The 24,126-nt window shown below is 38.2% G+C and overlaps 1 long non-coding RNA gene and 1 pseudogene across 2 annotated transcripts in view; both read left to right on the top strand.

The window, feature by feature from the left end:
* The window catches only part of Gm50594, a 52,545-nt gene extending 38,020 nt beyond the window's left edge, over positions 1–14,525 (top strand). Inside the window, exons 3-4 of one of the 2 annotated variants that reach the window (XR_001782837.2) lie at positions 4,521–4,574; positions 13,731–14,525. This is a non-coding gene — a long non-coding RNA (predicted gene, 50594). The remainder of the gene's footprint in view (positions 1–4,520; positions 4,575–13,730) is intronic. The other variant, XR_001782838.2, reaches the window with a different exon arrangement.
* Rpl30-ps9 (ribosomal protein L30, pseudogene 9) lies at positions 22,425–22,895 on the top strand (annotated as a pseudogene).

Genomic DNA, 24,126 nt, shown 5'->3' with positions numbered 1-24,126 from the left:
TCTTCCAGTAGTATTATGTCCAATTTTCTGAGGAACTGCCAGACTGACTGCCAGAGTGGTTGTAGAAGCTTGCAATCCCACCAGCAATGGAGGAGTGTTCCTCTTTCTCCACATCCTCACCAGCATCTGCTGTCACCTGAGCTTTTGATCTTAGCCATTCTGACTGGTGTGAGGTGGAATCTCAAGGTTGTTTTGATTTGCATTTCCCTGATAATTAAGGATGTTGAACATTTTTCAGGTGCTTCTCAGCCAGGTATTCCTCAGTTGAGAATTCTTTGTTTAGCTCTGTACACCATTTTTAATGGGGTTATTTGAATTTCTGGAGTCCAGCTTCTTGAGTTCTATATATATATTGGATATTAGTCCCCTATCAGATTTAGGACTGGTAAAAATCCTTTCCCAATCTATTGGTGGCTTTTTTGTCTTATTGACAGTGTCTTTTGCCTTACAGCAGCTTTGCAATTTTATGAAGTCACATTAGCCAATTCTTGATCTTACAGTACAAGCCATTGCTATTCTGTTTAGGAATTTTTCCCCTGTGCCCAGATCTTCAAGGCTTTTCCCCACTTTCTCCTCTATTAATTTCAGTGTCTCTGGTCTTATGTGGATGTCTCTGATGCACTTAGACTTGAGCTTTGTACAAGGAGATAAGAATGGATCAATTCGCATTCTTCTACTTGATAACCACCAGTTGTGCCAGCACCAGTTGTTGAAAATGCTGTCTTTTTTCCACTGGATGGTTTTACTTTGCTTGTCAAAGATCAAGTGACCATAGGTGTGTGGATTCATTTCTGGGTCTTCAATTCTATTCCATTGATCTACCTGTCTGTCACTGTACCAGTACCATGCAGTTTTTATCACAATTTCTCTGTAGTACAGCTTGAGGTCAGGCATGGTGATTCCACAAGAGGTTCTTTTATTGTTGAGGATAGTTTTTGCTATCCTAGGTTTATTATTATTCCAGATGAATTTGCAAATTGCTCTTTCTAACTCTTTAAAGAATTGAGTTGGAATTTTGCTGGGGGTTGCATTGAATCTGTAGATTGCTTTCGGCAGGATAGCAATTTTTATGATATTGATCCTGCCAATCCATGAGCATGGGAGATCTTTCCATCTTCTAAGTTCCTCAATTTCTTCCTTCAGAGAAATGAAGTTCTTATCATACAGATATTTCACTTCCTTAGAGTCACACCAAGGTATTTTATATTATTTGTGATGATTGTGAAGTGTGTCATTTCCCTAATTTCTTTCTCAGCCTGTTTATCCTTTGTGTAGAGAAAGGACATTGATTTGTTTGAATTAATTTTATATCCAGCTACTGCAATGAAGCTGATTATCAGGTTTAGGAGTTCTCTGGTGGAATTTTTGGGGTCACTTATATATACTATCATATTATCTGCAAATAGTGATATTTTGACTTCTTTCTTTCCAATTTGTATCCCCTTAATCTCCTTTTGTTGTCGAATTGCTCTGGCTAGAACTTCAAGTACTATATTGAATAGGTAGGTAGAAAGTGGGCAGCCTTGTCTAGTCTGTAATTTTAGTGGGATTGCTTCAAGTTTCTCTCCATTTAGTTTGATGTTGGTTACTGGTTTGCTGTATATTGCTTTTATTATGTTTAGGTATGGGCCTTAATTTCCTGATCTTTCCAAGTCTTTTATCATGAAGGGATGTTGAATTTTGTCAAATGCTTTCTCAGCACCTAAGGAGATGATCATGTGGTTTTTGTCTTTGAGTTTGTTAATATAGTGGATTCCGTTGATGGATTTCCATATATTAAACCATCCCTGCATCCCAGGGATGAAGCCTACTTGATCATGATGGATGATCATTTTGATGTGTTCTTGGATTCGGTTTGCAAAGATTTTATTGAGTATTTTTGCATAGATATTCATAAGGAAAATTGGTCTCAAGTTCTCTTGCTTTGTTGGATCTTTGTGTGGTTTATGTATGAGAGCAATTGTGGAATCGTAGAATGAATTGGGTAGAGTACCTTCTGTTTCTGTTTTGTGGAATAGTTTGAGAAAATTTGGAATTAGGTCTTCTTTGAAAGTCTGATAGAACTGTGCACTAAATTCATCTGGCCCTGGGCTTTTTTGAGTTGGGAGAGTATTGATGATTGCTTCTATTTCTTTAGGGGAAATGGGACTGTTTAGATCATTAATCTGATCCTGATTTAACTTTGGTACCTGGAATCTGTCTAGGAAGTTGCTCATTTCATCCAGGTTTTCTAGTTTTGTTGAGTATAGCCTTTTGTAGTAGGATCTGATGTTGTTTTGGATTTCTTCAGGTTCTCTTGTTAGGTCTCCTTTTTTTTTTTTCATTTTTGATTTTGTTATTTAGGATACTGCCCCTGTGCCCTCTAGTTAGTCTGCCTAAGGGTTTAACTATCTTGTGGATTTTCTCAAAGAACCAGCTCCTGGTTTGGTTGATCTTTGAATAGTTCTTTTTGTTTCCACTTGGTTGATTTCAGCCCCGAGTTTATTTCCTGCAGTCTACACCTCTTGGGTGAATTTGCTTCCTTTAGTTCTAGAACTTCTAGGTGTGTTGTCAGGCTGCTAGTGTACACTCTCTCTAGTTTCTTTTTGGAGGCATTCAGGCCTGTGAGTTTTCCTCTTAGGACTACCTTCATTGTGTCCGATAAGTTTGGGTATGTTGTGGCTTCATTTTCATTAAACTCTAAAAAGTCTTTAATTTCTTTCTTTATTTCATCTTTGACCAAGGAATCATTGAGTGTTGGTCAGCTTCCATGTGAATGTTGGCTTTCTATTATTTATGTTGTTATTAAAGATCAGCCTTAGTCCATTGTGATCAGATAGGATGCATGGGATAATTTCAATATTTTTGTATCTGTGGAGGCCTGTCTTGTGACCAATTATATGGTCAATTTTGAAGGAGGTACCATGTGGCGCTGAGAAGAAGGTATATCGTTTTGTTTTAGGATAAAATGTTCTATAGATATCTGTTAGATCCATTTGTTTCATAACTTCTGTAGTGTCCGTGTGTCTCTGTTTAGTTTGTGCTTCCAGGATCTGTCCATTGGTGAGAGGGGGTGTTGAAGTCTCCCATTATTATTGTGTGAGGTGCAATGTGTGCTTTGAGCTTTACTAAAGTTTCTTTAATAAATGTGGCTGTTCTTATATTTGGAGCATAGATATTCAGAATTGAGAGTTCCTCTTGGTAGATTTTACCTTTGATGAGCATGAAGTGCCTCTCCTTGTCTTTTTTGATAACGTGGGTTGGAAGTCAATTTTATTCGATATTAGAATGGCTACTCCAGCTTGTTTCTTTGGACCATTTGGTTGGAAAATTGTTTTCCAGCCTTTCACTCTGAGGTAGTATCTGTCCTTTTCCCTGAGTTTGGTTTCCTGTAAGCAACAAAATGTTGGTTCCTTTTTGTGTAGCCAGTCTATTAGTCTATGTCTTTTTATTGGGGAATTGAGTCCATTGATGTTAAGAGAAATTAAAGAAAAGTAATTGTTGCTTCCTGTTATTTTTGTTGTTAGAGTTGGGATTCTGTTCTTGCAGCTATCTTCTCTTAGGTTTGTTCAAGGATTACTTTCTTTTTCTATGGTGTAGTTTTCGTCCTTGTGTTGGTGTTTTCCATTTATTATCCTTTGAAGGACTGGATTCGTAGAAAGATATTGTGTGAATTTGGTTTTATCATGGAATACTTTGGTTTCTCCATGCATGGTAATTGAGAGTTTTGCTGGGTATAGTAGCCTGGACTGACATTTGTGTTCTCTTAGTGTCTGCATAACATCTGTCCAGGATCTTCTGGCTTTCATAGTCTCTGGCGAGAAGTCTAGTGTAGTTTTGATAGGTTTGCATTCATATGTTACTTGATCTTTTTCCCTGCTTTTAATATTCTGTCTTTGTTTTCTGCATTTGGTGTTCTGATTCTTATGTGTCGGGAGGAATTTCTTTTCTGGTCCAGTCTATTTGGAGTTCTGTAGGCTTCTTGGATGTTCATGAGCATCTTTTTCTTTAGGTTTGTGAAGTTTTCTTCTATAATTTTGTTGAAGATATTTGCTGGACCTTTAAGTTGAAAATCTTCATTCTCATCTACTCCTATTATCGGCAGGTTTGGTATTTTATTCTCATTGTGTCCTGCATTTCCTGGATGTTTTGAGTTAGGTTCTTTTTGCAGTTTGCATTTTCTTTGATTGTTGTGCCCATGTTCTCTATGGAATCTTCTGCACCTGAGATTCTCTCTTCCATCTCTTGTATTCTGTTGCTGATGCTCACATCTATGGTTCCAAATTTCTTTCCTAGGGTTTCTATCTCCAGCATTATCTCATTTGGGGTTTTCTTTATTTTTTCTACTTCCCTTTTTAGGTCTTGGATGGTTTTGTTCAATTCCATCACCTGTTTGGTTGTGTTTTCTTGTATTTCTTTAAGGACTTCTACCTCTTTAGCAGTGTTTTCTTGTATTTCTTTAAGTGAGTTATTAATGCCCTTCTTAAAGTCCTCTTCCAGCATCATGAGATATGATTTTAAATCCGAGTATTGCTTTTCAGGTGTGCTGGTGTATCCAAGACTGGCTGAGGTGGGAGTGCTGGGTTCTGATGATGGTGAGTGGTCTTTGTTTCTGTTAGTGAGATTCTTATATTTGCCTTTCGCCATCTGCTAATCTCTGGAGTTAGTTGTTATAGTTGTCTCTTGTTGGATCTTGTTCCTCCTGTGATTCTGTTAGCCTCTGTCAGCAGACCTGGGAGTCTAGATCTCTCCTGAGTCTCAGTGGTCAGAGTACTCTTTGCAGGCAAGCTCTCCTCTTGCAGGGAACATGCACAGATATCTGGCATTTGGACCTGCCTCCTGGCTGAAGATGAAGGCCTGAAACAGGGCCTGTCCCAGAAGATGTGTTGCCTCTGCAGTCTGCATGCTCACCTGCACAGACTGGTCTCCAAGGGATGCAGGACTCAAGATGGCTCTCTCACCTGCTCTGGTGGTCCAAGCCCTCCCGGGTGGGCAGACACCTCTCCTCTCGAGGGGAAAGTGCCTGAATGTCTGGAGCCTGAAACAGGGTCTGTCCCAGAAGCTGTGTCTCTTCTGCCTGTCCCAGTAGCTGTGTCACTTCTGCAGTCTGCTTGCTCCCCCTTTGCAGTCCGTGAGCTGACCTGCGCAGACTGATCTCTGAGAGACCTGGGACCCAACATCATTGAAGTCTTGAATTGTTAAAATGTGTATGGAGTTTGGAAATGTTTGGCTAAGTGAAAGAAGAAGAAAGGTCACATTCATTATTTCATTTCTATGAAATGCCCAAAACATACAAATCTTTAGAAGTAGAAAGAAAATTGGTAATTCTGACAGGATATAGGGAGCATAAAATTGGGTATAAGAATTTAAAGGTACAGGGATTAAAATGGCATAGGTGATAAAAATGCTTGATATTCAATCAATACTGTAGATTTACTAAATGTCATTAAATTATAAACTCTACAAAATGGTTAATTTATGTTGCAGAAATCTGTATTAAAATAAACAGAATTGGAAATGAAATTTGTCTATTTTTTGTCTCGCTCACTGGCTCATCATATTGTACATCTCTTAGAGTACAGAAGATCCTTATTTCTAGTTTTCTTTCCCTTCCTTTTCAAGCATGTTGATGAATCAAAAACAAAGTCTTTTTAAAGAAAAAAATGTGCACAATATATTCAGGCATTCCTCAGATCATCCCCACCTCCTCGACACTCAACTTTGTATTTTTCTCTCTTTAAGGAAACAAACAAAAAACAGAAATAAACAAAACACAAAAAGAAGGTCAGTAGTGTTAGCTAACCTGGACCCCTGGGAGCTCCCAAAGACTAAGCCACCAACGAAAGAGCATACAGGGACTTGTCCAAGGCCCCCTGCACATATGTAGCAGAGAGATGCCTTGTCTGGCATCACTGGGAGAAGATATACTAATCCTGTGATTGGGTTATCTCAATCCTGTGATGTTCCAGGGAAGGGGGCATCCTCTCAGAGGCAAGGGAGAAGAGGAATGGGGGAGGGGGAGAATTATGCAAGCAGGCTGGGAATGGTCAACATTTGGCATGTAAACAACAATAATTAATTTTTAATTTTTTTTTTACTTTTTTATTAGGTATTTCCTTTATTTACACTTCAAATGTTATCTCCTTTCCTGGTTTCCCTACCAAAAACCCCCTATCCCCTCCCCCTGCTCACCAACCCACCCATTCCCGCTTCCTGGTTCTGGCATTCCCCTACACTGGGGCATAGAACCTTCACAGGACCAAGAGCCTCTCCTCCCATTAATGACCAAATAGGCCATTCTCTGCTACACATGCAGCTATAAACATGAGTCCCATCATGTGTTTTCTTTGGTTGGTGGTTTAGTCCCAGAAAGCTCTGAGGTTACTGGTTAGTTCATATTGTTGTTCCTTCAATGGGGCTGCAAACCCCTTCAGCTCCTTGAATCCTTTCTCTAGCTTCTTCATTGTGTATCCTGTGCTCCATCCAATGGATGGCTGTGAGCACCCACTTCTGTATTTGTCAGGCACTGACAGAGCGTCTCAGGAGACAGCTATACCAGGCTCCTGTCAGAAAGCTCTTGTTGACATCCAAAATAGTGTCTAGGTTTGGTGGCTGTATATTGGATGGATCTCCAGGTGGGGCAATCTCTGGATGGTCATTCCTTCAGTCTCTGCTCCACACTTTGTCTCTGTAACTGCTTCCATGGGTACTTTGTTCCCCCTTCTAAGAAGGATTGAAGTATTCATACTTTGGTCTTCCTTCTTCTTGAGTTTCATGTGATTTGCGAATTGTATCTTAGGTATTCTGAGCTTCTGGGTTAATATCCACTTATCAGTGTGTGCGTATCATGTGTGTTCTTTTGTGATTGGGTTATCTCACTCAGGATGATATCCTCCATATCCATCCATTTACCTAATAATTTAATAGATTCATTGTTTTTCATTGCTGTGTAGTACTCCATTGTATAAATGTACCTCATTTTCTGTATTCATTCCTCTGTTGAGGAACATCTGGGTTCTTTTCAGTTTCTGGCTATTATAAATAAGGCTGATGTGAACATAGTGGAGCATGTGACCTTATTGCATGTTGAACATTTTCTGGGTATATGCCCAGGAGTGATACTGCTGAATCATCCTGTAGTACTATGTTCAATTTCTTGAGAAACTGCCAAACTGATTTCCAGAGTCTTTGTAAACAGCTTGCATTTCCACCAGCAATGGAGGAGTGTTCCTCTTTCTCCCCATCCTCTCCAGCATCTGCTATCACCTAAGTTTTTTATCTCAGTCATTCTGACTGGTGTGAGGTGGAATCTCAGGGTTCTTTTGATTTGCATTTCCCTGATGAGTAAGGAGGTTGAACATGTTTTTAGGTACTTCTCAGCCATTTGGTATTCCCTAGTTGAGAATTGTTTGGCTATGTACCCCATTTTTTAATATGGTTAATTGGCTCTCTGGGTCTAATTTTTTGAGTTCTTTGTATATATTGGTTATTAGGCCTCTCTCCGATTTAGGAATGGTAAAGATCTTTTCCCAATATGTTGGATGCTGTTTTGTCCTATTTTATGAGGTCCAATTTGTCAATTCTTGATCATACAACACAAGCCATTGGTGTTCTGTTCAGGAATTTTTCCCCTGTGCCCATATGTTTGAGGCTCTGCCCCACTTTATCCTCTATAACTTTCAATGTCTCTGGTTTTATGTGGAGATCCTTGATCCACTTGGACTTGAGCTTTGTACAAGGAGATAAAAACGGATCAATTTTCTTTCTTCTACATGTTGATGGCCAGTTGAGCTAGCACCATTTGTTGCAAATGCTGTCTTTTTTCCCCACTGGATTGTTTTAGCTCCTTTGTCGAAGATCAAGTGACCATAGGTGTGTGGATTCATTTCTGGATCTTCAATTCTATTCCATTAATCTATCTGTCTGTCACTGTACAGGACCATGCAGGTTTTTGTTTGTTTTTGTTGTCGTTTTTGGTTTTTTTTTTAAATCACAATCGCTCTGTAGTACAGCTTGAAGTCAGGCATGGTGAGTCCCCCAGAGGTTCTTTTATTGTTAAGAATAGTTTTAACTATCCTGGGCTTTTTGTTATTCCACATGAATTTGAAATTGCCCTTTCTAACTCAGTGAAGAATTGAGTTGGAATTTTGATGGGGATTGCATTGAATCTGTAGAATGCTTTCAGCAAGATGGCCATTTTTACTATGTTAATCCAGCCAATTCTTGAGCATGGGAGTTCTTTCCATCTTCTGAGAACGTCTTCGATTTCTTTCTTCAGAAACTTGAAGTTCTTCTCATACAGATCTTTCACTTGCTTAGTGAGAGTCACACCAAGGTATTTTATACTATTTGTGACTATTGTGAAGGGTGTTGTTTCCCTAATTTCTTTCTCAGTCTATCCTTTGTGTAGAGAAAGGCCACTTATTTGTTTCAGTTATCCAGCTAAATCTCTGAAGTTGTTTATTAGGTTTAGGAGTTCTCTAGTAGAATTTTGGGGGTCACTTATATATACGATCACATCATTTGCAAATAATATGTTGACTTCTTTCTTTCCATTTTGTATCCCCTTGATCTCCTTTTGTTGTCTAATTGCTCTGGCTAGAACTTTAAGTAGTATATTGAATAGGCAGGGAGAGTGTGGGCAGCCTTGTATAGTCCCTGATTTTAGTAGGATTGCTTTAAGTTTCTCATTTAGTTTGATGTTGGCTACTGATTTGCTGTATATTGATTTTACTATGTTTAGTTATGGGCCTTGAATTTCTGATCTTTCCAAGAATTTTATCATGAAGGGGTGTTGGATTTTGTCAAATGCTTTCTCAGCATATAATGAGATGATCGTGTGGTTTTTGTCTTTGGGTTTGTTTATATAGTGGATTACATTGATGGATTTCATATGTTGAATGATCCCTACATGACTGAGATGAAGCCTCCTTGATCAAGATGGATGGTCGTTTTGATGTATTCTTGTATTAGGTTTGCAAGAATTTTATTGAGTATTTTTTGCATCGATATTAATAAGGGAAATTGGTCTGAAGTTCTCTTTCTTTGTTGGGTCTTTGTGTGGTTAGGTATCAGTGTGGCTTCATAGAACGAATTGGGTAAAGTACCTTCTGTTTCTATTTTGTGGAATATTTTGAGGAGTATTTGTATTAGGTCTTCTTAGAAGGTCTAGTAGAACTCTGCACTAAACCCATCTAGTCCTAGACAATTTTTGCTTGGGAGACTCCTTGTGACTGTTTCTATTTCTTTAGGGGTTATGGGACTGTTTGGATCATTAATCTGATCCTGATTTAACTTTGGTACCTTGTATCTGTCTAGATAATTGTGCATTTCATCCAGGTTTTTCCAATTTTGTTGAGTATTATAGCCTTTTGTAGAAAGATCTGATGATTTTTTGGATTTCCTCAGATTCTGTTCTTATGTCTCCCTTTTTATTTCTGATTTTGTTAATTAGAATACTGTCCCTCTGCCCTCTAGTTAGTCTGGCTATGGTTTTATCTATTTTGTTGATTTTCTCAAAGAACCAACACCTGGTTTCCTTGATTCTTTGTATAGTTTTTTGTTTGTTTGTTTCCAATTGGTTGCTTTCAGCTCTAAGTTTGATTATTTCCTGCTGTCAACTCCTCTTGAATGAATTTCCTCCTTTTTGTTCTAGAGTTCTCAGGTGTGCTCTCAAGCTGTTAGTGTATGTTTTCTCCAGTTCCTTTTAGAAGGCACTCAGATCTATGAGTTTTCCTCTTAGGACTGCTTCTATTGTGTCCCATAAGTTTGGGTTTGCTGTGGATTCATTTTCATTAAACTCTAAAAAGTCTTTAATTTCTTTCTTTATTTCTTTCTTGACAAAGTTATCATTGAGTAGAGTGTTATTTAGCTTCTACATGTATGTGGGCTTTCTATTATTTATGTTGTTATCGAAGATTGGCCTTAGTCCGTGGTCATCAGATAGGATGCATGGGATTATTTCAATCTTCTTGTATCTGTGGAGGCCTGTTTTGTGACCAATTATATGGTCAATTTTGAAGAAGGTACCATGAGGTGCTGAGAACAAGTTATATCGTTTTGTTTTAGGATAAAATATTCTATAGATATCTGTTAAATCCACGTGGTTCATAACTTCTATTGGTTTCATTGTGTCTCTGTTCAGTTTGTGTTTCCATGATCTGTCCATTGATGAGAGTGGGGTGTTGAAGTCTCCCACTATTATTGTGTGGAGTGCAATGTGTGCTTTGAGCTTTACTATAGTTTCTTTTTTTTTATTACGTATTTTCCTCAATTACATTAGTACACTTTCTTTTATGAATGTGGATGCCCTTGCATTTGGAGCACAGATGTTCAGCATTGAGAATTCATTTGGTAGATTTTAACTTTGATGAGTATGAAGTGTCCCTTGTCTTTTTTGGTAAGTTTGGTTGAAAGTCAATTATATTTGATATTAGAATGGGTACTTCAGCTTGTTTCTTGGGAACATTTGCTTGGGAAATTGTTTTCTAGCCTTTTACTCTAAAGAAGTGTCTATCTTTGTCCCTGACAGAAACTTTCCTGTATGTAGCAAAATGGGTTTCCTGTATGCAGCAAAATGTTGGGTCCTGTTTACATAATCAGTCTGTTAGTCCATGTCTTTTTATTAGGGAATTTAGTCGATTGATATTAAGAGATATTAAGGAACAGTAACTGTTATTTTTGTTGTTTGAGTTGGGATTCTGTTCATGTGGCTTTCTTCTTTTAGATTTGTTGAAAGATTACTTTCTTGGTTTTTCTAGGACTTAGTTTCCCTTCTTGTGCTGGAGTTTTCCCTATATTATCCTTTGAAGGGCTGGATTCATGGAAAGATATTGTATAAATTTGGTGTTGTCATGGAATACTTTGGTTTCTCCATCTATGGTAACTGAGAGTTTTGCTATGATAATTGAGAGTTTTGCTGGGTATAGTAGCCTGGGCTGGTATTTGTGTTCTCTTGGGGTCTCTATAACATCTTTCTAGGATCTTCTGGCTTTCATAATCTTTGGTGAGAAGTCTGGTGTAATTCTAATAGGTGTGCCTTTATATGTTACTTGACCTTTTCCCCTACTGCTTTTAATATTCTTTCTGTGTTTTGTGCATTTGGTGTTTTGATTATTATGTGATGAGAGGAATTTCTTTTCTGGTCCAAACTATTTGGAGTTCTGTAGGCTTCTTGTATATTCATGGGCATCTCTTTTTTTAGGTTAGGGAGGTTTTCTTCTATAATTTTGTTGAAGATTTTACTGGCTCTTTAAGTTGGGAATCTTTGCTCTCCTCTATATCTATTATCCTTAGGTTGGTCTTCTCATTGTGTCCTGGATTTCCTGGATATTTTGAGTTAGGAGCTTTTTGCATTTTGCATTTTCTTTTACTGTTGTGTCAATGCTTTCTATGGAATCTTCTGCACCTGAGATTCTCTCTTCCACCTCTTGTATTCTGTTGGCGATGCTTGCATCTATGGCTCCTGATTTCTTTCCTAGGATTTCTATCTCAGAGTTGTCTCTTTTTGTGATTTCTTTGTTTCTACTTCCATTATTCGATCCTGGATAGTTTTGTTCAATTCCTTTGCCTGTTTGACTCTATTTTTCTGTAATTCTTTAAGGGATTTCTATGTTTCTCTTAAGGGCTTCTAGCTGTTTACCTGTGTTCTCCTGCATTTCTTTAAGGGAGTTATTTATGTCCTTAAAATCCTCTACCAACATCATGAGATATGATTTCAAATCCACATCTTGCTTTTCTGGTGTGTTGCACTATCACTGTAATGGGAGTACTGGGTTCTGGTGATGCCAAGTAGTCTTGGTTTCTGTTGGTAAGATTCTCACATTTGCCTTTTGCCATCTGGTAATCTCTGTTGTCAGATGTTCTTGCTGTCACTGAATGGAGCTTGTTCCTCCTGTGAGTCTGTTAGTCTGTGTCAGCACTCTCTGGAGGCAATCTCTCCCCTGGCAAGACCAGTACACAGAGGGGTGCAGAACAGCCCCACCTCCTGGGTGCAGGTGTAGGACCATAGGACCTGTCCTAGCTGCTGCTTCTGTAGCCTGTGTGCTCCCAAGTAGTCCTGCCTTAGAGAGTCATTGGAGAGAAATGGCGATCTCACCCAAGTCCCGGGGTCCGACACTTCCTGGAGGCAAGCTCTCCCCTAACAGGAAAGGTACACCAATTAATTTTTTAAGAAAGAAGAAACACACATTCATAAAACTACCAAAATGAAAACCAAATGCACAAGCAAAAGAGCAACGGTACCAAAAAGTCTGCCTACGAAAAGCAAAAATGAGACCAAAAAAAGTCTATCAAAACTCTATTGAGTTCATTTTGTGCTGCACAACTATTCCTGAGCTAGTATTCTTACTCTAAGTGTGATTAATATACCCAGTGAGATTCCACTCAAAGACTTAAATTTTCCGTTGCAAGCGTGTACTAATCTGCAGATAGCTTCTAGGTTAGATGTGGGAACAGGATTTATTGTGCATACTGTCACAGTCTCAGTGAGTTCAAAGATGCATATGACCTGTTGTGTCTGAAGGACACTATTTCCTTGGAGTTATTAATCACAACTGGCTCTTAAGACTTTTGTGCCTCATCTTTGGCATAGATCCCCGAGATTTGAGGGGAACAATTTATAAAGATATCCTCTTTAGGATTGAGTGCTCCAAAATCTGTCTCTCTCCACATTGCATAATTGTGGTTGTCCATGAAAACAAAAAGTATTTGACAAGTGCGTCCTCAACTTCTCTTTCTACATTAGGCATGTTGGTAAGAGAGTCTGGATCCTAATAGAAGCAGTGATTTCAGTGAGAACATCAGATAAATAGAGATAGATTAAATAAAGGAAAATGGATTATACTAGTAGACTAAATTTGATTAAAGCAATGAGAATGTGAAACTGTCAAATTGGCTTGTGAAACTGTCACATAAACAGATGGAAAAGGCAAAAAAGGGATATAGTTCCTGGAGAAATGTCTTGGGTCCTCTTTTTGACTATGTTAAGTTTGAGATACTTATAAACCAGTGATGTTAAAAACAAATGAGGCACTCACTGCCTGGTAAGTGAGGACATTTAATTCCAAGAACTCTGTCTCCACAGACTTGATATGTTCTTGGCTCCTAAAATAATTTACTCATCAGTCAGTTAAGAAGTATGTAGCATATGTTCCTTTAGGACACAGGGATTCTGGAATTAAAGATACAGTCAGAGTCCTCAAGGAATGAATGGTAGATTGGGAGAGAAGTACATAAAAGGAGGGATTACAGAACAGCATGTTATAAACAATGAGAGAGTGAGGACAAAATGTCCTTTAATCATAGGGAAAGAGACCAGATTTACATCTCTAGGAATCTGGTATGAATTCAGAGGATCTGGGAGATGTAGTTTAACATAAAGCATTTGTCTATCATGTGCAATCTTCAGTAATGAAAATAAAAAAGAATCCACAGAGGAGGTGGCATTTGTGCACATCATAAATTTTGTTCTCTACATGGGATATGTAGTAAAATCATGAGTAAAGCTTACTGGAAGAGAAATGATTAATTTCCATCCCTAAAATTTGGATTCAAAATTCCTAGAACTTGGGCCCTAGAAGGTCTCTGGCGATTCTGTTGCACAGACAGGTTTAGAGTACAGTTTAGTGAAGTGTTGGGTAGTATATATTAGACTGAGTTCCCAAGTGCAACAGAACTGAATGTGTACCTTCTATTAAAAGGGGTTACATTGTAACTGTTTACAATTTACATTCTTTCTTGTGTGTTACCAGAATGGCTTACAACCAATAGGGGCTGGGCAGCCTAGCCCAAGCCACCAGCATGCTGGAGGAGCTAAAAATCTGGTAGCTGTTTGGTCCATAAAGCTGGATGTCCTGAAAGTACCAATCTTATTCTGAAAGCCTGGAAGAGTATACCCAAGATATAAGATACAATTTGCCAAATGCATGAAACTCTAGAAGAATGAAGACCAAAGTGTGGACACTGTGCCCCTTCTTAAAATTGGGAACAAAACACCCATGGAAGGAGTTACAGAGACAAAGTTTGGAGCTGCGACAAAAGGATGGACCATCTAGAGACTGCCTTATCTAGGGATCCACCCCATAATCAGCTTCCAAACGCTGACACCACTGCATACACTAGCAAGATTTTGCTGAAAGGACCCAGATATAGCTGTCTCTTGTGAGACTAGGCAGGGGCCTAGCAAACACATAAGTGGATGCTCACAGTCAGCTATTGGATGGATCACAGGGCCCCCAATGGAGGAGATAGAGAAAGTTCCAAGGAGCTAAAGAGATCTGCAACCCTGTAGGTGCAACATTATGAACTAACCAGTACCCCGGAGCTCTTGACTCTAGCTGCATATGTATCAAAAGATGGCCTAGTTGGCCATCACTGGAAAGAGAGGCCCATCGGACACACAAACTTTATATGCCCCAGTACAGGGGAACGCCAGGGCCAAAAAATGAGAATGGGTGGGTAGGGAAGTGGGGGGGAGTGTATGGGGGACTTTTGGGATAGCATTGGAAATGTCATTGAAGAAAATACGTAATAAAAAAAAAAAAAAAAAAAAAGCCTGGAAGATTCCTGAAGAGCTCCTGTATTGGGTCCACACTGAACAGAATCCAAAGAACCTGGATTCTGAGATAAGTAGAGAATGGTTGATGGCAGCAGAGTTAGGTACAGTCACCAGAGAGAAGGCACTCAGATGTTTTTATGTCTGGGCCATTTCATGAAGATGTTGCCCACTCTGAGGGAGAGTCTTCTTTTTCAGTTAACCCTTTCAGGAAATACCCTCCTAGACTCACCCAAAGGTAATGCTTTCAATTGATTTCAGATCCAATCAAGATGACAACCAAGATTTATGGCCTCAAGTCCACTCCTCCTAAACTTGTCATCCAATCACATTTTGTGCTATCCTTAACTTTCAAATGAAGACAATAGCAAGATCATAACTCTTTCTAAAGTGACTTAACTTTCCCATATGCAAATGAGTATATAGTATTCTTTCCCCAGAGCAGATGATAAAGTTATTTGAGAAATGCTAAAGGATTTTAATATTCTACAACTTCAAAATACTATATCTTTATCAATATTTAACTACTGACACTCTCAATTGGTGTGCTAATTGATAATGGAATATAAGAGAAGCACAAATATCTACTATATACATATGTGTATGTATATATGTTATGTGTGCAAATATGCACAAACATATTCTTTATCTGTTTTTAGCCAGAAGATCAAGAAGTGATATACACTCAGAAAGTAACTCAGCAAGTCTTGATTCTTAAATTAGAGGGGTTACTCACACCTTCATTCCTAAAGTGTCTAGGCCATTTATCGTCTTGTCTGGATTGTTGTAGTTTCCTACTGACCTTAACCATAGAACACTGTAATATCAATAGACACCCTAAAGGATCTTCTACACTCCAGACATACTCATCCTTATCTCCATTCTGGAGAAGTGGACTTACTTATCTTTAGCAATAAGGATCAATAACCTCTTCTAAAGTTATTATTCCTTTCTTAGCCTATTGGTTGGCTTATGTGCACCAGAAGTCTAATGTGGTCAGGGAGAAATCTTAGCTTGCAGCACAAAGGGATGCTTCTTGGGGTTTCTGGCAGAAGTGCTTTCCTTTCTCGAACCAAGACTTACAGGCCAGCAGAGCATAACATCATAGGAACAGAATGCAAACATTTTTTGCTAGTGGCCCAACAGGGGTTATGGTAGGTGGAGCCATTCTATTGTTATCTCCTGGCTACAGGAGAACTAGTGAAATATACTGACCCTAACATTCCAGGTTATTGTCACTCAGTTTGTGCTATAACTGTGTCTTTAAAAAGGTCATTCTTCAAGAACACTAGAGGGGGAACGAGATATGAGTGAAATGGGGAAAATGTTGCAAAGAGTTTTAATTGGGAATAGGGGAAGGAAGGAAATACATAAAAGTAGGGAGAGAAGGAGAAAATATGTAACACTAAGGATATTTGAAGAATACATAAGATCATAATATTTTATTTATTAAAAGTACCTATAATGCATAAAAATGTATGTGTATACATATGCACATATTGTTTAAGTGAAGTTATGCCACTTGGCCTGACAATACTTCTCCCAAGGAGCTATGGACAAGCTAAGAAAATCCCCAGTACTAGGCATGATAAGAGTTGTTTGTCAGGGGAGTTCAAGAGACTCCCAAAACAACATAAGCTATTGTTGCTGTTGTTACCCTAAGTTGCTTACCAGAGATTGAAGGTAAGACCCTTCTGATGAAGATACCCTGCAGTTTAGATACGGGATTCAGAATATTCAAGTTGGATTTGACCTAAAGCCTCCTTCCTAAATATCAGCTTTCATAGTATCCAAAAGGTGCTATGCAAGTTTTCAAGTGAGGGAAACAATCAATAGTACTATACAACTGCTATGCCAATGAAGCACAACAATGACCATCATGGCAAGATATTGCTTGGGGTATAATAATGATACTCATATCTTGGCAGTAATCACCAGATATTTAGTTGGACACAAGGCCCACTCGATAAGAGTGAAATTGTGCCTGATACTGTAAACCCAGCTATTTCCTTGGGACTTAGTGAGGTCATGAATCCTTGAGGAGAACCTATTATCAACATGTTACCAAATAGCATAATTTCTAACTGCCACCTAAACATTTATCCTCATACCCACAGATAACTGTAGCTCCGACTCCTTACCACAAATACTTCTCTTTATAGCAGAGAGAGACCATTACAGAAATCTACAGCTGACCAAAATGCAGAGAACTGCTGATATGGGGGTGCCCAGCTTGAACTTATAAATCTACAGCATAACCTTTGCATATAAGCCTCTTGGGAAGGGGCTGGAGAGATGGCCCAGTGGTTAAGAGCACTGACTGCTCTTCCAAAGGTCCTGAGTTCAATTCCCAGCAACCACATGATGGCTCACAACCATCCGTAATGAGATCTGGCGCCCTCTTCTGGGGTGTCTGAAGACAGCTACAGTGTACTTACATATAATAATAAATAAATCTTTAAAAAAAAAGACTCTTGGGGAACATTGATGGAGAGTCAGTGGAAGGAGTTTAAGAGCCAGAGGAACAGAGATTGTGTCTCTTAGAAAAGACAGGGAAGCCACATCCATTAAACATTAACAATGTGGCTAGAAACAAGACCTGAACAATGTCAATAGCAGTGGACAGGCTTAGGTGGACAGGAGAAACCTCATGGGACATGTAACCCTAGGTGAAGATGTACAGACAATTAAAGACTGCTGAGAGAGGAAGAATTAGTCTTCCCCTAAAAGGAGCCACCTAAATAATTATTCAATACTGATGGTCAGCCCTGAAATCACACACACACACACACACGTGTGTGTGTGAATATATATATATATATATATATATCACTAAATGTACTTCAGCAGGTTGCATTTATATATTTAGGAATGCATATACACGTATAACAATAATAATTAGGTGACCATGAATTTGAGGAGGAGTACGGGTTTCTGGGAGAGGTTGCAGGAAGGAAGGGAAGTGGGCAAATGCTATAATTATATTTTAATTTTTAGTAAAAGTAATGCTGGCACATTATAAAGCTAACTACTTTGGTATGATGGAGAACATGGTTAGACCGAATTCCATGAACATCAGTCCTACTGCTGTGCTACTTTTACTGTGAATTAAGTTAATTGTCTGAAACAATGCTCTCTGAGATACTATGATTGTCAATAAGGGACTCTGTAGGTCCATGGATGGTAGTTTTGACATAATTGCACGTAAGACAGGAAAAATTGTATCTGGAATAAATATATATTGCCATAATGATAGAGCACTGAACTTTCCATAATGTAAGTGCCCAATATAGCCAACTTTCCACAAAATCACAGGCTGGTCACCTGAGGGGATGATGGCACATTGGGGGCTCAGTGTTATTTTCTGAAATAGACAGCATTGGCACTCAGCAGCAGCAGTGTCCAGGTGTGTTAGTTTTTTTTTTTTTTCTGTTGATATGATAAAATTTCATGACCAAAAGTTCCTTATGTAAGAAAGAGTTGATTTTGGCTTATGGTTCTAGAAGGAGAAGGGTCCATCATGGCAGGGAAAGCAGGGCAGCAAACAGCAACAGGAGAAAGCTGAGAGATCACGTTCTCAACAGCAAACATGACTCTGAGACCGAAACTTGGGAGTAGGGCAAGGCTGTGAATTCTCAAAGCCTACTCTCTCCATAGCCTACTTCCTTCAGCAAGTCTACACCTCCTAAACCTCTCTAAATGGTGTCACCAACTGGGGGCCAATAATTTAAATACTCTGATCCTAGGGAGATGTTTCTCATTCAAACTACCATATTAGGTCAGCCTTGGTGTGTAGAAGTCCATGCAGAAATCCACAGATGGGGTATCATATCTATTTGATTACTGAACTCTTCCTTTGCTTGAGGTCAGCTTCGTGTATTTATGAAGGACACGTGTATGTTCACAGCTTTTCCATTTTGAGAGATCTAGCTACATATTTCTGTCATAAATATCTTTCTCACTAATTTCCCAATCATAGTCCTTCCAAGTTCCTGATCATATATACAAAGCATTTGTTATAGCCTATGAATCAGGATATAATTGTATATTTGAGCATCTTGCCTTCCAAGCAAAAATTATGATCATGTACACTTTACAAAATTCAGCCAATTGTGAATATTTTCCTTCATCATATAAGTATGTGTATTTATGAGGCATTGACCTCATACTTTTGACCTGAATCTCTGGGTTTACATAACTAGGCACAAGTTCTTTCCTTTAAAGTGGAAGTCAAATCCAATCAGAAAATGGTTAAGTTACTCTCATAATAGTCATGTCACTGTTGCACTAAAGGGTATATCATATCTAGCAGGTCATTATTGTAGAGCAGCTGACTAAGACTGTTGATGGTCTTTTCCCTCCTAACACCTGCACAGCATCTTCTGTGACCATGAAGATTAGTTGGCATGGAGGAAGTTTCCAGTTCATCTCCACAGGTTGATTCCTCTATGATCTGTGACCAACATCTGTAGTGTCTTCAACAGCAGGGTCTTACCATCAAGTTCTGGTGAGCAACCAAGAGCAATGGCAATAGCCTATATATTGGGTATTTGGGGGAGGGCAGCTTTGGGAATTCCTAGACCAAACTCATAGAGAGCCACCCCCACATGGCACTGGCGTTTTTATTCAATAGCCTATTATCCCTTCTTGATAAGTATCTCCATTCACATTATCTTTAGATTGATTTTTAATAAGCTTATTAAATACTAGGTTTCCATATGGATTTTTCACATATCCTTAGTTTTTATTGCCCCCTCCTTTCTACTCCTCTTCACTATCTTCCCACCACCTTTTCTATTTAGACACTTCTACCCCCATTCTTCTTCTTCTCCATTTTTCATGACTGATGTCTTCCACTATCTATGTACCACATTTTCATTATTCATTCATCAGTTGATGGACAACTAGGCTGATTTTACTTCTATGTGATGGATGATACTGATTAATTTATATATGTTGAAGCCAAATTGATCAGGGGCAGATCTTTTATGTACTCTTAAATTTGGATTCCAAGTATTTTATTAAGGATTTTTTGCATCACATGGGCACTGAGCAAGCCACATGTGTAGTGCTACAACTCTGCTTTTGAAGTGTATCTGGGACATTTCCCCTTAGGTCTTCAAGTAAATGTATATGTCGCATTAAAAAATTAACTTCCTGAATATGCTTGTTAATGTTGATATAGTATTTGAAAATGAGATAAACACTCAAAAGAGAGTTCTATTCATTCCTAGTTTAAAGAGGAGAGAAAGATGGCCAAGGGGAGCAGGGTAGAAAGACATGAGTGATGCAAAAGATATTAAGGAGAATCTGTAGTTGGGTGGTATGTTGGATCTGAAGTCTTTGGGCACAGAGCAAAGGAGACAAGTCATTTTGAATGGTGGAACTCAGGGAAGCCCTTGCTAGATGGTCTCAGGTGAGGCTGGAGAAACTGTCTAAGGCCACTTCCACAAATGCTTTGCAAACTGTCAGGAGTTTACAATTTTGTCAGAGGGTATGAAAGTCACTAAAGAGTTCAAAGTAGTAATGTGTCAAAAAATCTATCTTAAGAGAGAAAGAAAGTATAAAAATGTGTGGCCAAAATATTCATGGATACTGCGTAAATGTGTGTGCAAATGGAAACACACAGAGCTTGAAGCTAGATGAAGTCACTGCCTATGAGCTGTCATGGAAAAACCTAAGCTAACAAACTGTTTGGAAATTTTAGTATACTCATAAAATCTAATGAGCAAGCAGATTAAAAATTGTACAGAGATGTGGATACATAAAAGACAGCCTGGGGACCTGAAGAGATGGTTCAGAGGGTAAGAGCACTGGAGGCTCTTCCAGAGTACCCAGATTCAATTCCCAGCAGCCACATGGCAGCTCACAACTGTCTGTAACTATAGATCTAGGTTATCTGACACTGTCACAGAGATATAAATGCAGGAAAATACATACACACACACACGTATGTGTGTATATATATATATATATATATATATATATATATATATATATATAATTATTAAAAACAGCAGTATGACATTAGCTCTCAATGGCTGATAATTGATAATATACAAAATAAATAATAAATTATATTAATGTCTATTGGAAAAATTAAATGCATACCAATACATACTACTGTAAAAAAATAAAGAAGAAAAGGAAGGAAAATGACTGAATGCATGAAGAAAGAAAGAAAGAAAGAAAGAAAGAAAGAAAGAAAGAAAGAAAGAAAGAGAGAGAGAGAGAGAAAGGAAGGAAGAAAGAGAGAGAGAGAGAGAAGGAAAATATTTTTCCTTGCCAAAGAATTCTAACTAAATGTGGGAGGAAATAGGAAAACCATCATGTGAACACCATAATAATAAATGCCAATGCAAAGATTCTCTGATTAAAGCTAAAATTAGTAGAAACAGTATATTTGAATAGTCTTAAAGTATAATATTAAAATTCATTAATTACTGTTACTGTGGTAGTTTTAACATATGACATTTCAATTTCTAGAACAGAACCTTCATTTTTCATTAGTTGTAAAGTCTCAGATCCTAGGGACTTCCTTTTGTTTAGGACAAAATGTAGCCCATGCTCTCCTTAATTTTCAGATTGTCCTATCTTTTAGGTGCTGTATGAGTCAGGTGGACATCACACCTGACTCATACTTACTTGTCATAGAAAGAGAATACAAAGTATAAAGGATGAGTTTTACAATGAAGGAACCACCTGCTTCTGCCTCCCAAGTGTTTGGATTAAAGGTGGTGCCATCACTACCAACATCATATAACTTCTTATACTATGTATTGAGAAGGACCTGTCAGAGACTTAGGAACTATAGACAAACCTCGTTGAGGGACATTCTATAATATTCATGAGATTTGGGGCAATACTGTAGAGAACAGAAGTATTCAAACCATCAACCAAAGAATACACATGGAGTGATCCATAGCTCCAGCTGCATACATAGCAGAGGATTGCCTTATCTGGCATCAGTGAGAGGGGAGGCCCTTGGTCCTATGGAGGCTCAATGCCCCAGTGTAGGGGAATTCAAGGGTGGGGAGGCAGGAGTGGGTGGGTGAGGTAGGGAAGCAACCCCATAGAGGCAAATAGGAGGGGGAATGTGAAAGGGGGTTTGCGGAGGGGAAACCAGGAATAGGGATAACATTTGAAATGTAAATAAATAAAATAATATTTTATACAAAAAATACAAATACAAAAAAATACAAAAAAGTAATATTTTCAGTAGTAAGATATGCTGATATCATATAACTTCTTTTTTAAGAGACAGGGTCTTATTATGTAGTCTGGGCTAGCCTGGAGCCTGCTTTGTAGGCCAGGCTAGCTTTGATGCTACAGTAAAGTATTGCAGTAAATCTCCAAACCAAATATGCCCCGGCAATGAAAACACAACTCAGTTAATATGAATACATGCTGTGCACCTAGATTGGGCAGAGCTACCGCTACACTACCATCTTCCATATCTATGAGACCCATTAGAACTTGCCGTTTCTCCAGGTCATGTGCTTCTGCTCTGCATTTCTTCTTTCTCCTCTTCTGTGTCCTCTTTCTCTCCCATTTTCTCCTTCTCTCCCCAAACCTTCCACTCCACCTTCCCTTTATCTGCCCAATCATCAGCTCTCCTTTATTTTACAAATTAAGGTGGGAAGCAGGTTTACAAGAAATCACCTGAGTGCTGACTCATTCCTTGTCCCCAACCCCTCACAGGAGAACAGAATTAACAACAAATATAATTAACCTAGGGCTATCGCAACAATAAAGAATTAGAAGTAAAAATTAAAATTAAAATTAAAAAAAAAAGAATTAGAAGTAAAGACATTAAACAATACTTACAGATTATCTGATCTGCCTAGGCAAACCAATGAGATCAATAAAATGTTATATTTAAAATAACAAGCTTTCTCGCTCCCTGGCCATCTTGGCGGCTGGTGTTGGTTGGGGGTTGTCCCACACCTAAGGCAGGAAGATAGTGGCCGCAAAGAAGACGAAAAAGTCTCTGGAGTCGATCAACTCTAGGCTCCAACTTGTTATGAAAAGTGGGAAGTACGTGCTGGGCTACAAACAGACTCTGAAGATGATCAGACAAGGCAAAGCGAAGTTGGTTATCCTTGCCAACAACTGTCCAGCTTTGAGGAAATCTGAAATAGAGTACTATGCCATGTTGGCTAAAACTGGGGTCCATCACTACAGTGGCAATAATATTGAACTGGGCACAGCGTGTGGAAAATACTACAGAGTATGCACACTGGCTATCATTGACCCAGGTGATTCTGATATTATTAGAAGCATGCCAGAACAGACTGGTGAAAAGTAAACAAGAAAGTTTTCCTTTAATAAAACTTTGCCAGAGCTCCTTTTGAAAAAAAAATAAATAAATAAAATAAAATAAAATAAAATAACAAAGTTCAGAAAACTAGAAAGATAAATACAGTATAAAATCACTCACATATTACATCAATAATAACAAGAAATTATAATAGTTATCAAAATAGCATTCACAAATAAAACAAAATACTATAAAATTGTAAGAGTTTAGCAATAAAAACTATTCAAGGTATTTGTAGAGAAATTTTCCAGTGCTAATTAAGACCATAAAATAGTTTTGATCAAATGTAGAAAGAATACATTCTCACCACACACACACACAGACACACACAAATGAAAAATAAATAAAAATCAATGTTAAAGAGAAAACAAACAGGAAACTTGACATATAACATATATAAAAGGTATAATAGAGTTATAGTAAAAAATTATAATTCCATTGGCAGAAAATCAGATTATGTATGCATGAAGAAAACCCACATTAATGACAAAGGAGGTGAACACATAATTTTTCAGGTCAAAAATATAAAAGCCAAGAATTATTCAATGGTATTTTCTCCTCAAAAGTTAAAAATAAATCTACCATATCACTCAGTTATACCACTCCTCAGCATATAGACAAAGGACTCAGCATCCTATTTCACAGGTACTTGCTCAGCCATGTTCATCTCTGCACTAGAAACAACCTAAATGTCCTTCAACCAACAAATGAGTAGTGCAAGTGTTTATATATCATACTATTCAGCTGTAGAGAAAAGAAAGTCATAAAATTTTCAGGTAAATAGATGAAACTAGAAAAGATGACATTGAGTAAAGTGACACAGATCCAGAAAGACAAATATTCCATGTTCTCTTTCCTCTGTGCTTCCTAACTCCAAATCCTCAGATGTGAGTACACAATATGAAGTAACAATAGAAAATAGGAAAGTATAAAAGGACCATGGGGCCAGAGAAGAAGTTCTAGAGAGGGTAATGGCAAAATACAAGTGATAGGAACAAGGAAATAGGAAAATTGAGGGGACTTTAATTAGGGACTGGGAGATAAGTACAGCAGAAGGAGGAAAGAGAATAAAACAACAGTTAGAATATCTGAAAGTCATAAGATATAATTATAGAGTCACCCAAATTAGATATGATACATATAAGTCTGGATATACATATATAGTTGAAATGACATTTTCCTATTTGGGCAGACAATGCTCCCCCAAAGTACCATAAACTAACAAAAACCCCAATACCAGACATACCAAAGTCCCCTTTTGTTGATCAAAGTT

This window comes from Mus musculus, chromosome X (assembly GCF_000001635.26).
Source record: "Mus musculus strain C57BL/6J chromosome X, GRCm38.p6 C57BL/6J".
In the NCBI taxonomy this organism is placed as follows: domain Eukaryota; kingdom Metazoa; phylum Chordata; class Mammalia; order Rodentia; family Muridae; genus Mus; species Mus musculus.
Note: the sequence above shows the minus strand (reverse complement) of the source record. Positions and strands in the feature narration are given on the sequence as shown.